We start from the raw sequence: 15533 nt of genomic DNA, 5'->3' as shown, positions 1-15533 counted from the left end.
GCTTCCTATATAGCCTTCAGAACCATGAGCTGAACAAAACTCTTTTAAATAAATTACCCCGTCTCAGGTATTTCTTTATAGCAATGTGAGAACAGACTAATACACTTAGTAACCTGCAGCACAGCAGTGAGTTAAAGCTCCTGTCAAGTGCTTCTGTTTAGGATAATGTGGCGAGTTTTTTATGGAATGAACTGTCACAGTATTTCTCAGGGTTATACTTGCTCAACTGAAGGATCTATTTAATTTTGACTAGGCATAATGTTATTTATGATACCTAGGTATAAAAGCAACTGAAAATATTTAGGGCTTTGACATAAGAATAAAGATAAAAATTATTACCTTTGGTGCAAAAATAATTTCCCAGTGAGTTGTATAAGCAGAGAATGTGGCCTCTTAATTGTAGCAATTATATTGCAATTTCACATGGCACCATTCATCCAAGAACATCCAACCACTCCACAAGCTATAACTAATGGAGCCTAGCCGCACCTCTCCAAAGAAGCCTAGCATTAGGATATTATGTTAAATGTGGTTAAGTATATTAAAGATGGCTAAAGCTGTTAAGAAACTTGCTCATGGTGAAGTTGTGAATGAGGAATTAGAGAAGTACATCTTAGGAATCCATACCCCAGTTCCTTATTATGGAGCTCCAGGCTATGTATATATGTAGTATGTACATATATGCATGTATGTGTGTATTTTCTAAAGGGAAACATGATTCTCAAACCATCTGTTACTTTAATAAGTTTTTATTAGATAAATTTCATTAAACTGCTGTAAGACTACAATTTAAAAAGAAAATATTGCTTTAAAAACATTTTTAAATGGACAAATGGATAAATTTAAAACAGTATGTTTAGGAATTAAACTTGGGAATGAGTTTTATTGCATCTGAAAGTCACGTGACAAACTTCTTTTATGTTCATTCTTTTTAAAGGGCATAAACACAGACTTCAGGGAAATTTAAGAATGTTCCGAAAAGGGAGAATAACTCAAAACACAAGAGGAAGAACATATTTGTCATGGGAATTTTAACAACTGTAATACTGGGTTTATAGGGAGGAAATAGGAGATCAAGCCCTCTGAGTTTTTCTGGGTCATATATTTGAAAAGCACTTCATTTCCTCTGATTGAAAAATGGAAAGCATCCATGATTCACATATACAAATTAACTCTTTCTGAATTCCCAGCCCATTTCCTTCTGAGAGTGAATCTGTCACTCTGGATTCAGGAGAATGAAATGGTAGTTTGAGTACTGGAAGAGTTAGCCTCCGTTCCAGAAAGAGATATACATAATAAAGTTGGCCTGGTGTCAGTCTAAGCTGTAGTTTTATCTAATTTCCCTACACAGCCCAAATTAATTTTTCTGTAACTTCCTCTGTTGTTATTAGTACATTTTACCCACACTGAAGAATAGGCCTGAGATGCTAATAAAGCCTCTAAGCTATTTTGAGGGCAGCTCAAAGTCAGTGATATGGTTTGGATCTGTGTCCCCACCCAAGTCTCATGTTCTGTATTAATCCCCAGTGGTGGAGGTTGGGCCTGGTGGGAGGTGATAGAATCATGGTGGTGGTTCTTCATGGTTTAACATCACTCTCCTTGATGCTGTCATTGGATTAGTGAGTTCTCCTGAGATCTGGTCATTCAAAAGTGTGTGACACATCCCCCACCCTCTTCCTTCTGTTCTGGCCACGTGAAATGCTAGCTCTCCTTTTGCCTTCCTCCATGACAGAAAGTTTCCTGAGGCCTCTCCAGAAGCTGAGCAGATACCAGCATCAGCTTCCTATGCAGCCTTCAGAACCATGATCCAATTAAACCACTTTTCTTTACAAATTACCCAGTCCCCGGGATTTCTTTATAGCAACATGAGAGCAGACTAATGCACTCAGTAACCTGCAGCACAGAAGGGGGTTAAAACTCCTGTCAAGTGCCTCTGTTTAGGATAATGTGTTGAGCTTTTCTATGGAATGAACTGTCACAGCATCTCTCAGGGTTATCTTTGCTCAATATTCCAGATCCTCCATGAATGCCTCCAAATTACCTTTCCACTTTTCCTCTACCACCACATGCTCACCTGGTTGTCTTGTCACTTTATTAGCACAAAATGAACATTTTCATCTCTGAGCCTTTGCTTATTTCTCTCATTCCAGATTCAAACTGAAATGTCCTTCTTGGCATGGATCCACCCACACCCATCTGACTGACAGATGTCTTCTTTTCCTAACAAAAATGAATCCATACTTACTCTCTGCTGCACTACCACATACTGTCTGTACCTGTTCCTCCTCTCTCATCCATTTCTTCATTCAGCATATGTTTTTGCTTTTCCATGTGCCACTTTAGAAACTAGGATTATTGGGTAGGATAGAACCACTGCACTGGAAGTGTTCATGCTTACCACCTCTTTGTCACTTGTCTTTATATTTCATTGTCACTAATGTGTTTGTTTTTCCTATATCTTGAAAAATTTCCTGTCACTTCTAACATGCTATATCAGAGAACCAAGACATTTTCAGGCTGAAAGGAATTTTGAAGATGATCCTCAATATTCTTATCTAACAGACAGGAGAATGGGGACATGGGAAGATTAGATACTTGTTATAGTACAGGATAAGTTACTGGTGGAACCAAGACTAAAACCAAAGTTTTAGCTTTCTTTGCTATTCCCACTAAATGATACTGCCAATGGATAGTTAAGTCACAGGACATCATAGGTGTAAATAAATACGAAACACCTGTTATCTCTGTTTTAAATTTCTTTGTAAGTTATTTCTGCTGGAAAAGGATCAGTGTACATATAAGCATGATAAATTACATCACATTCAAAGGACAGCAAACTCTCACATGTCCAGGCAAAATTGTCTACATTAGTTAGAGTAAAATTCTAGGAGAATACTAAATTAGAAAAGGAAATTGATATTTCAGGCAAGTTTGTTTTAATAAATGTAATATCATTTAAACTAGATCAAACGCTTTAATTGTTCAAAACAGTAGCATGCCAAAGGACAACTTAAACACTTTAATTTCTAAAGACTAGAGATAAAGCATAAAAATTTAGTCACTGATATCCTGTGGCGCCAGAGATATCATTAAGGGTATTTGTGGAAAATAAAATGTAAACAGCTACATGAAATTATTAGCACTGCATCATCACAATATTCAATACTTGGTATATGCTGAATCGCCTATCATCTGAGACAGAAACCTATTAAAAATAAAGAGCAAATCTATTATTTCCTCATAGAATTCATTGTGATTCACACTGAAAAGACAAAGCTTATTTAATCATATTTGCATTAAATTTTGTATTTAATAAATTCAGTGTATGATATTTTTCCTGTGCAATAGGGTGGCTTTTATTCTAATAAATCAATGACAAGAAGTAGATAAATAATGACTAAAAAGGAGTTGAAGGCTTAGGGACAGATATTTGATGGAAACTTTTGTCACAGCAGAATCATAGTTTTAAGTTCTTTTGTATCATCTGCATAGTCTATACCGTATTGGCCCCATCTACATTTGCATCAGTTCTAATAAGATTTTTGTCTGTGGCTCTGTTATTTTGTTATCTGAATTTTTTTTTTTTTTTTTTTTGAGACAAAGTCTCGCTGTGTCACCCAGGCTGGAGTGTCTCCCAGGTTCGTGATTCTCTTACCTAAGCCTTCCCAGTAGGTGGGATTACAGGTATGCACCACCACACCTGGCTAATTTTTGTATTTTTAGTCGAAACGGAGTTTCACTATGTTGGTCAGGCTGGTCTCGAATTCCTGACCTGAGGTGATCCGCTTGCCTCGGCCTCCAAAAGTATTGGGATTACAGGCGTGAGCCACCATGCCTGGTCCTCTGTTATTTGATTCTATCAAAATTGTTTTTTTTTAAATAGTAAAAACATAGAAATATAAAACAAGCATATGCTTAATGTTTATTTGGCTCAATGAAGGAAATCATCAGGATGGAAAGATGGTTAAAGGAAGAAACAGAAGTCAAATAATTCATTAGGAAAGGTATTCCGAGTTAAATTAACCAGGAAGTACCTTTTTTTCTTTTTTAATACTTGTCAGGTTGGGACTCTGGCAACCCACTACCTAAATCCAGCCCACCTGTTTTTGTAAATACTTTTATTGGAACACAAACATGCTCATTCATTTACCGTGACCACCCATATAAGCCATAAGTTGTAACCAAATTTAAGATTAACTAATGTCTTCATTAGAAAATAAATATAAATTATAAAAATTAAGTTAAATGATGTTTATTTTTCATAATGACAAAACAAGGAAAATTTTATAAACTAAAATTACCAAACCAATATATATCTAAAGATTCATCTTGATTGTTACCTACTAACAATGCTTCTGAGGTAGCATTTTTATGAGGAAATTTATTTTTCCTTAAAAGACTAGAACATTCATTATATTAGAGTTCAGTTTCTTTATTTTCTGAGAATTCTGGGACTATTAAATTTGTATAAGTGTTTAATAGCCTCTAATATTAGAAAAAGCTGTTTTTACTGAAGACACATTGTAATTTAATTTATTGGTATATCCTAGAAGAAAAGACTTCATATTCTTATTACGATAAATAGTTATATGCATATATAAATACTAAATTTGGTAAATAGTGGTGAAAGGTTTTTTCTCAGTTAAATACACAACCACCTACAGGACTTGAAATTCAGTTCCACAACCTCAAGCAAAAGACACAGTCTCAATGGTTATTCTCCATTTCAGTGAAAAATGAATGTTTTCTTTATGGATTTAAGCAGACAAATAGACACACAAAAAATATAGAACAACTAACCATATTCTCTGTCTTCTACCACTCAACGAAGAATATACTCTCATCATCCTAATATAGGTTACCAAGTGATCTTGTCATAAAACCAGATTGCTAATTATTGTCATCCCAAAGGGGGAACATTTTATAGATTATGTGACCTCTACTCACCTAGTTATTCAGTACCTACTAGTCTCTGGAATTGGCTGTTTTATACACATGTTTTATACATGAGGGTTCTCTTGATTACATAATTAAGCCCAACCTTGTGGTCCAGTAGCAGTTGTGAAAATGGACGTAATCCTAGATAATAAGTTAAACAAATGTGGAACTTCCTGGCCAAGATCAGGAGCAACAATGAAACAAACCAGAAAAAAAGAAAAGAAAAGAAAAACAGAATCAGAAGACAAATCTGACAGTCCGAAAGGGAAAGTTCTATTGCTGTTTGTGATTCACTCCAGGAGTTTCTTAGGCAACTCTGCTTAACTAGCTCTAGCAGGTGAACACACTATGCACCTTTAGGGCAACCTTCAAATCTGTCAAAATATAATTTTTTTAAAAGTTGAAAACATGATGACTCTCATACAAATTTAGAGGGAACATTTGTCAAAGATCGATTTAGCTCATTTAATGAGAGAACCAGCAAGATGATACAGCTGGTTCAAGAGAATTAGATGAGTAGGCTGTGTAGGTTGTATAGGTTGTATATTTTCTCGGGAAAATCACATGAATTCGTTTTCTAGTATACATATTAAATTATCAAACACCCAGTAGGAAAATAAAACTATAACCTTTGAGATTATCTTTTTTTTTTTTCTGGATTGAAGCAATTTGCATTCCTTCAAGAAACAAATCTACAAGTTAATTTACAGCTTCATAATGCTGGGTCAATTCAGTAGTAAATAGTAGGTCACCCAAAACTATAACTGCATAGATAATTAAATAACGCTTTGATGGCCTGTTGGGCTATGCTCCATTTTATCATGGAAGAGACATTCAAACTTTGCTTTATTTTCAAATGTTGGATAATTGTCTAAAACAATTTTATGTTTTACTTTTAGAAGTCTATAGATATTCTCAAGGAATTTTGAAAATTTTGAAAATTTTTGGTAAAAGTGGATTATACTAATTTATTTATTTATTTTTTCTAGCAGACCTAGAAAAAAAGGTGACAGTGTCGTCTCTATGCTCTACCAGGTTCTAGGAGAGTGTCATGTACGTACAGTCTCTCAATAAGGGTTTTTTGCCCCTCAATTAGTTCTTTTGCCACTATTCAACTATATCACTCTACTCTTCTGAACAACTAAAGTCTTTTAAAAATGAGACTAAACCATCTTGGCTAACACGGTGAAACCCTGTCTCTACTAAAAAAAATAAATAAATATATGTATATATATATTAGCCGGCCGTGGTGGCAGGTGCCCGTAGTCCCAGCTACTCCGGAGCTGAAGTAGGAGAATGGCGTCAACCCGGGAGGCGGAGCTTGCAGTGAGCCGAGATCGTGCCACTGCACTCCAGCCTGGGCGACAGAGCGAGACTCCATCTCAAAAACTAACTAACTAACTAACTAACTAACTAACTAAATAAATAAATAAATAAATAAAATGAGACTGAAAAAGAGAATTGGCCAGGGTAATCTGATGTATTACGAGTAAGCTTTGGAAGAGATCATCTGTTTCTCACAGCATGGAATATAAAGACCCTTTCCAGGCAGCACAGTTTGAAGGAGAGACTAGAGACTATGTAGTTAACTAAACTTCAGTCTGATTCTGGCTCTGCCACTTAAAATCTGCAAGAATATGATGCCTTAGTCCTCTGAGTCTCATTTTCCTTCACCTGCATAATGAAATTAATCTCTCTGTGACTTTATATTTAAGGTGGGTTTCTAGTAGACAAGATATAATTGGGTCTTGTTTGTTTATCCACTTTGACAGTCTTTGTCTTTTAATTGATGTATTTAGGCTATTCACATTTAAAGCGATTGATATAGTTGGATTAATAGCGATCATATTTGTACATATTTTCTATGTACTTCTGGTTAGGTCCTCAGGAAGCTTACAATCATGGCAGAAGGAAAGGGCAGCTAGCATATCACATGCTGAGAGAGGGAAAGTGACAAGATGCCACATTCTTTTAAACAACCAGGACTCACATGAACGTAGAATGATAACTCATTCATTATCATGAGGAGGGTACTAAGCCACCCCTGATGCATCTGCCCCCTGACCCAAACACCTCCCGCCAGGCCCCACCTCTAGCATTGGGGATCACATTTCAACATGAAATTTGGAGGGGGCAGAACATCTAAACTGTATCATATACCTTTTCTAATAGCCCACAATTCCTAGATATTCTGTTCTGACTTTTTATTTCTTTTTTCTTTTTGCATTTCAGTTTGGGGAGTTTCTATGGACACATCTTTAAGCTCACTGATTCCTTCCTCAACTATGTCCAATCTACTTATGAACCCATCAAAGGCATTATTTATGTTACAGTGTTTTTGATTTCTTGCATTTTCTTTTGTTTCCTTCTTTGCACTTTCATCTCTCTGCTTTTATTACTCACTTGTTCTTGCACTGTCCACTTTTTCCATTAGAACCATTAGCATATTAATCACAGTTGTTTTAAATTCCTTGTCTGATAGTTCCCAAATCGGTGCCACACTTGAGTCTGGTTCTGATGCTTGCTTTGTCTCTTCAGACTTTGTTTTTGCCTTTTAGAGCGGCTTGTAATTCTTTGTTGAAGGCTGGATATGATATAAAAAGAACTGTGATAGATAGGCCTTTAGTGCAAGGTTTTATATTTATGTGACCAGGAGTTAGATTCTGCTTACTATTTGCTGTAGCTATAGTGTCAGAGACTAAAATTTCCTCTAGTATCCTTGCTTTCATCTACTCTATTGTCTTTGGGTTTCCTTTGACACCTTTAAATACGGTCAGAGGCCTGCAGTTCTTTTTGCTGTAATCGCCTGTTATTATACAGTAGCCTTATTGATGTGGTCGCAAGGTGTGGGAGAAGAGGAAGTGTTCTGCTGTCCATAATTAGGTCTCAGTCTTTTAGTGAGCCTGAGTTGGATATTTTGTTGATCAGGCTTTGGTAAAACTCCAGTCTGTTAGGTTCTGGTAAAATAGGTTCCCTTAGGGACAAGCTTTTTTAAGGAGATCAGAGAGATCTGGATGTATTTCAGAGCTTTCCTCTCCCTGCCAGAAGCACAGGGGATATTGAGAATCTGGTAGGGTTCCTGGAGGTAAAACTCATGAAAGTGCGGGGTGCCCCTGAGACTGGGCCCCTTTGGATTTTTTAACTCACAAGCTAGTCCACACTAACCTTCCAGCAATTCACCAATTACAGTTAGTGTTCCTATAGAAAGCTAAGGCCTTCTGCTTCCAGTTTTCTGTTCCTGTTAAGCTATGATTCTCTGTATCCATGTGTTGGTCTTCCAGGGCTGCAATTTAGCCAATGACCTCAATTTTCTGATGAACCTAAGAATAGTTGTTGATTTCCAGTTTGTTCAGCTGTTTTTCTTGTTATGAAGATGGGAGTGATGACTTCTTAGCCCTTCACATATCAGACTGGAACCATAATGAGAATAATAATCAGCTTATTCATCGATTTGTTTTAAGAATGGCACTGTATTTATTAGATAAATTAATATTTAAGGCATCTAGCTAAGTACACAGTACATAGGAAGCATTTGCTAAATGGCAGATACTATTATTAATATTCCTAAAGCCATTTTAAAAAGCTGAGAATGAATAAATCACTAGATTGGAAAGTTAATGTATTATCAGTGAATGTTGGAATATGTCAGGTGTCTCTTACTGGATGCTCTTCAGATCACCACTTAGAGCTAGTGAAACTCTCCCATCTGGAGAGTCCCACCCAAAAGTTTCCGAATGAAAATATTTAGTCAGTGTTTAGACACCACGTGAAAAACAAAACAAAACAAAATTGATCTTAAGCATCATAAAGTATTTCAAATATTACCAAATTATCATTAGCAGGTGGAAATAAATATTTGCAGTAAAATATCTGAGCCTTCATTATATTTCCTATGCAAAGGGCCATTGTACAGGTCTTTTATAAAAAAAATGTTAACCTATGAAAAAGAATTAACTCCTAGAAGGAAACTCAATTAACGTAAGTGACTTTTATTATCATCCTAATCACCTCCTCTTTTTCTCCTACTGAGGCCAACTCAAAGCACATTTTGAAATTAAATGAGGAATTCTGAAAAGCAAGACTGCAACTTAATAAAGTTGTCAATATTGAAAATTTAGTAGTTTCAGTTTAGTTAATCTCACTGCATTTTAAACTCTTTAAATTATATCTGAATGTTATTATCTAAGTTTAGTCTATTATCTTATCAATGTATACCCTACTTTCATGACCCTCAGATTATAGGGGATATAATTTATAAGTGAAATATGTTGAAAGCATCATTTTTGTCATTAATTATCAAACATAAATCATCTGTCATTTCTCCTTCAGGGTAAGAAATCAATTTCTCTTAGGGGAAAGAAAAGCTGTCCTCCGGTAGATGCGAATGGCTCTTTCAATAATGACCTTCAGTTTCCTTGAACATTTTTTGTTTTAGTTAACAAATATTTAACTACTTACTCTATTTGTTCCTTTTATTCAAACTACAAAGCAATGTACTGGTAAAGTATCATTCCACAGACAGTGATTCAGCATCTAGCAACAAAATTATCCACAAATGGAAAGATCTCTAGGACCTTGCTAAAGTGTGGTCTATATACCAACAGCATTGGTGTATTAGTTATTCAAGCTGCATAACAAATATTCCAAATCTTAACAACTTAAAACAGCAAACATGTATTATCTCACAGTTCTGTATTAGGGAGTCTGGGCACAGATTAAGTGAAGGCCCCTGGATCGGGGTCTCTCACGAATCTGCCATCAAGGTGCCTTGATGAGGCTGCAGTCATCTCAAGGCTCGATCCAGGGAGGGTCCACTTCCCAGCTCAATCACATGGCCAGTAGCAGTCGACAGGTCTATGTCCTTGCTAGCTGTTGTCCAGAGATCTTAATTCCTTACTTTATGCATCTCACAAGGGGCAGTTCACAGCATGGTAGATGGCTTCATTCAGAGCAAGCATGTGAGAGAGTGTGCCCAAGGCAGAAGCCACAATCTTTTTGTAACCTTTTCTCAGAAATGACATCCCATCATTTTTGCCATAGTCTATTATTTAGAAATAAGTCAATAGGCCCATCCGATACCAGGATAGGGAACTACATAAGGATGTAGATACCAGAAGTGAGTGGTTATTGGGAGATATCTTTGAGACTGCCTACCACAATTGGTAAAAACTGGGAGCTTGTCAGAAGTACAGAATCATAAAACTGGTGAGCAAAATTTAAATTTTAACAAGATTTGATCCATAGGTACATTCAAGGTTGAAGATCTCTGCTCTAGGAGCAGGGCCCATCCATTTTATTCTGTTGCAGAGATTGCTTCCTCACTTATTTTTACTCATTCTCTATTGCCTTTGTAAGAAATACAGAGATCACTTTTCTTTTCAAGTCAGTTCTCCCCTACAAAAAATTTTACAAAGTAAGTTTACTAAAGCACTACTGGGCTGCACATAGCAGATAGGAAATAGAATTGGGAGAATGAAGAAGAAATATGGGGCATAAGATCCATGGCAAATAGATTTAATTATAGTATCAAGAAATTACTAAAAGAGAAGATAAAGCATTTGAGTAGAAAAAATGTCAGGAATCATGTAAAAATAGAGATTACAGTACTATCTCCTCAACAATCTTTAAATGCATTGCTGAACAACTCTGCATTATAAAGCCTACTGTTTATAACAGTGGCCTCTTATTTTAGAAATATAGCCATCAAAAATTATTTTAATACAAAAGCATAAATGTTCAACTGAGTTTAGATACCTGGCTTATTCCCTTTTTCAGTATACTTCATGTCTCAACAATGCTGAGTCATTTATATTCAGTATTTGAAATCTTTCCACAAAAGACACTAAAAACTTTGGTATAAATATTTTACATCTATCTCAAATTTTATTCAATGCAAAAGATAAGATTACATTCAGATTTTAATTATGCCTAGAAAAATAAAATCCCTAAGGGGTAAAATGCAAGTCTCTAATCTGCTTATTACAAAATGCAATCAATTAAGTAAAGCCTTCATTCCGTACCTTCTCAATGGTATACTGAAGCCAATATCTACTGAGATGTGTGAGCTTTTTGTTAAATTTTCAGGAGTTTTGTGAACTAGTTGCCAATCACAGACATTATTAAAATCTAAAGTATTTATATAAACCTACAAGTATTTATATAAACCTATAATTTAAAACAAAGGTAATAAATACTCAAAATTCATGGCATCCTAATTATTTTACTACATTTTACTTTCATGATTTTTTGAGGTTATTTAAAACATCTGTTGTATTCTTGGGGTGAAAATACTGTATATGCTGCAGTACCAGGTATCTCTTATCAATCCCATGTTTATGTTTAAGGCCATTCTATTGATAGATTCAAGTTGGCCATATAGGAGTATTTATGCTACAGAAATTTAAAAACACTATAAAGCGGAACTTGATTTTTATTTTATTGATTGTCTAGACTTAAGAAAGTGATAGAGAAAATGTTAATACTGCAGATTCAAATTGAAATGTGTGGCATGTCTCTAGTTATTACATTTCCAATAGTGCTAAAAAAAGGAAATATTCTCCATGTATTTGAAAACCGTTATTCAACTCAGTGAAGAAATTGCTCACATCATTGATGAACCAGTAAAATTCCAACATAACCCATGCTGAGGCTGACACAAATTTCAGTTTAATTAATGTATTTTTCACTAAGTGAAAAATAATTTAACAATGGATCACATATCAGGTGTAACAATAACAATTATTGAGGAATGAATTCTCAATTGAGATTAACTGTATTTGTGACATTTTGTTCCAACTGCGTCCATAGTTTGCTATACATACAAGAGTTCAGCAAGAATGAATAAAACATTCTCTGAAATCAGTTGGTTATATGGAATTGACAATAAAAAGTGCTGTATATTTTATTAGTATCTGTCAAGTGTGTGTTATACATCTTCTATATCAGCACAATTTGTATTATATTTTGTAGTATATATGCATGCATGTGTGTGTGTGCATGTTTATTTTTCCCAGGAAGCTGCTTGTTAAACATTTACTGGCACACTACCCTGTGTCCTTCCCTCACAAGGTAATTGTGGCCACTACAGATCACAGAGGAGCACATTAACATGCCCTGGTCTACCATGTGAAAATAATATTTTAAGTTCTAAACTGAAAAGACACACATGCACAGTACTTACTATAAATTAGTGGAAACACTTCTCTGGTCTGTGTTCAATGTGAAAAACTTCTCTGCTGTGAATATGGGAGTCCATGTTTTCATTAGATCATTCTAAATGAATCTCGGCTCAGGTGATTTATAGCGATTGCATCAGCCTAAATTACACTTTGCACATTCATGTTGAAAATATTCAGGGAAACAGTTTTCACTCTATTGGTTTATGGAAGAGGAATTGACATCACAGGCATCTAAGTATCAATTGGACCTAGAATCTGATGAAATTGTGCTGAAAAGCTGCATGCATTACTTTGGCAATCAGATGACTCACCAGCAGGAACTGTACAGATCTCACAAGCAGGCCTGTTGGCCGGAATTTATGCTTATGATTCACGGGAGTCACATGTGCTCCTTTCAAATACACCAGATACAGCTTTCTACTTTATCAAAACAACATCAATCAGTCCACTGTGCTGATGACAGTATTTTTATGTATGTAATTTAGTCCTTGGGGAAATTACTCTTCTACAAGGTTCTGGGAAAAGAGTGAACTGTTTTAGTTATTGTTCAGTTCCACATATAAACAACAAAAATGGAGGAAGACAAAGCTGACTGATATAAAAAGGGAATCCTCTGTTGCCCAATTAGAAACAAATTTTGTTGTAAATTTTGAACTGACTGAGAAAGTGAAAGAAAGCTTTGGCGGAAGGAACAGCACTGACTTTTGCATAATTGTAGGCTTTTCACCTGAAGCATTCCAAACTAAAAACAGTGAGTGGAAATGTTGTACAGTGTCTTCTCAGACTGCAAAAAGATGATAATATTTTTATGGATCTTCTGAGAAAACAGAGGAGTGATTTATAAGTATAGATATTGAAAACACTGCTGGAAATTTCAAGGATGGGTAGGCAGAAAATCTTCTGTGATCATCAAATGGAGGATGTCCTGAGTTTGGAGAGAGGGCAAATTTGGACACAAGGAGCTTATGCCAAAGGAACAAGCAAACAAACTGGAATAAATTGCTGGAAAAACAATACTCCAAGTGCTTTTACAACAGCTCTTCAGTTTATATAGACTTTTAAACATATATTATAAAATAAATGTGGATAGAAAAGAGGCCTTGACAGAACTAAACTCTCTTCCACCAACTACAAATCAGAGAGAATGATGATTAGTTTCTCCTAATGAGAAAGTAGGGTTAGAGCAACACATTAAAAAGCAAGTCTAATCTTTCTTCCTTCAATGTATGTGACTATGGACTTGCAAAGAAGTCCTTCTTCCTTCTAATTCATATTACAGCTTGCAGGATGGTTGGGATTTACATCTTGAATATTGTGGATTTTACCATACAAATGCATAACTGGGAGGTGGCCTGCTTTTATCTGACTAGCTGACATTCATAAATAAAAGGGTAACAATAATGGAGAAGGGCTTTATGAGAAACCTGAGTATATGATGCTATCCGAGGCTCTAGAAAGGCAAAAAATGTCCCTATTTGGAAGATACATTCAGCAGCTCATGTGCACATTTCAGTTAATATATAGACATAGTAAAGATCATATGCACGTTTGTCTTGGAGTGGAATACAAAAATGATTTTTATTCAAACCCAAATGGTGAGAGCAAAAATTATTATGACAAAATTTCTGATTAAAGTACCTAAAATTAACATCAAGCCGAAACTTCTAGCCTTAGCCATGAGTTTTTACCAGCTACATCTTTTGCTGGAGTTATTGAGCAGCAGAATTGATTCTTCTGTCTCCTCTATAGCCTGCATAATTTTCTCATAACGTAAACAATTTTGTAATCAAATGGCCACAGGAATGGCAAAATATCAGAGAATATGTCAAAATGGAAGGAAATCCTGAGATTATCTGATCTGTAGACTCTTCCTATTAAATTAAACATTAAATGCCTGAAACATTATAAGACGTTATTAAATATCTGAAACGAAATCTCAGTATGAAAAGCAGATATGTTAGGTGGATGCCTCAGTTGAATTCAGTCTTCTTATTGGGTAAGATTAAGTCTTTGTTCACAGAACTACTTTACCACCTTCACTGAGTCCCATGGTTCACTGCAGCTCGGAATGAAATCTCCTGATTTTTCTTCATGTATAAGGAAACTGAGGTCCTGTATGCCAAGCCACTTTCCCCAAAGGTCAAATAGTTCCCCAAAGGTACCATATTCCTCATACAACACCACCAAGAAGTCAACTTGGTTAGCAACCAAAAATCCGACTGCATTTTTTTCTTAGATTCCATTGTGCCAATGCATAACCTTTGTATTCTTTCAGTATTAAAATGGCACTCTAGAAGAAAAAAAGATATCTGGGAAAGTTTGCTGTTAAGAATATTTTCTCCTTCAAGATTCCTCATTTCAAGTTCTACCATAGACTCAGTTCATCACCTGTCAAAAAAATGACATGAAATCTCAGCATTCTCCCTAAAATACAGAGACCTGTGACATCATAATCCTGAAGCCTGAGAGACTAAGTAGGAAGCTGAACCATATGACATAAACTGTAAGGACCAGAGTAGAGGAGGGGAAGTGAAGAGGAAAAGAGAAAAGGACATCCACATCTCTTTGGACCTTTGGACCGATCAGTCTAAACCTTATTTTTGTTGTTGTTGTTGTTTTTTTGTACACGTCCTGGTTGTTTGTTCCCTTTGTTCAGTTCATTTTGCCAAGTGTTTACAGAACACCCATGCTGTGCTAGTACCGGTTATCACCTCTGAACAAATAGAATAATGTTTGGAGTGTGACTCACACCTTGAAGTCCACTTCCTTTTAGAGATACTATCTCATATTCTGTAAATTCAAGCTAGGAATAACCTCACACCAGTTACTCAGTGTTTGAATCTGGAGAAGGAATAGAAGGGATTATCTGCTGGGAATGCTTCAATATTGAAATATTCTTTCCTGAAGCTACTTTTTTTCCCCTCTCAAGTCACATATTACTGACCCACAGCAAAACCCAAGATTGCAACAGATAATCCAATCTGAAGCAAAGTTTCTTATTCAGGTGTTGGACAGGTACTAATTTAGCACCTACTTGTGTGAGATACTCTTTCAGGTTTTGGCATAGAGTGGTGACCAGGAAAGATCAAGACCCAAGCACTCTGTGGTGCTTCCATGCTCATGGGCGGAAGAGAAAATAATAAGTAAATCCATTATAAAGATTATGATTTCAACTAGTCATAAATATTATGAAGGAAACATACATGGAAATGTAATATTAATCTAGGCATGGGTATTGCATATTATGATTGATCAGGAATCAGGTTCTCCTAGGAGGTGACATTTAAACTCAGACCCTTAGGAGATCTCAACTCTCAGTATCCTCAGAGTCAAGTTGAGGGACCTTATAAGACTCCAGTAGAAGGAACCACACAGTTTCATGCTGCAAGGGCAAGGCTACTCTGTTTTTAATTGATG

At 35.7% G+C, this 15533-nt stretch overlaps 1 protein-coding gene and 1 long non-coding RNA gene across 2 annotated transcripts in view; one reads left to right on the top strand and one right to left on the bottom strand.

Annotated features, from left to right (window-relative positions):
• The window catches only part of LOC134737892 (uncharacterized), a 36919-nt gene extending 24703 nt beyond the window's left edge, over window positions 1-12216 (bottom strand). Inside the window, exon 1 of the long non-coding RNA XR_010123294.1 lies at window positions 12119-12216. This is a non-coding gene — a long non-coding RNA (uncharacterized LOC134737892). The remainder of the gene's footprint in view (window positions 1-12118) is intronic.
• LURAP1L (leucine rich adaptor protein 1 like) overlaps window positions 1-15533 on the top strand; it is a 45813-nt gene that overhangs the window by 25878 nt on the left and 4402 nt on the right. The gene's annotated exons all lie outside the window — the stretch shown is intronic.

The sequence above is a fragment of the Pongo pygmaeus genome, chromosome 13, assembly GCF_028885625.2.
Source record: "Pongo pygmaeus isolate AG05252 chromosome 13, NHGRI_mPonPyg2-v2.0_pri, whole genome shotgun sequence".
Lineage (NCBI taxonomy): Eukaryota > Metazoa > Chordata > Mammalia > Primates > Hominidae > Pongo > Pongo pygmaeus.
This window is presented reverse-complemented; position numbering and strand designations above follow the sequence as displayed.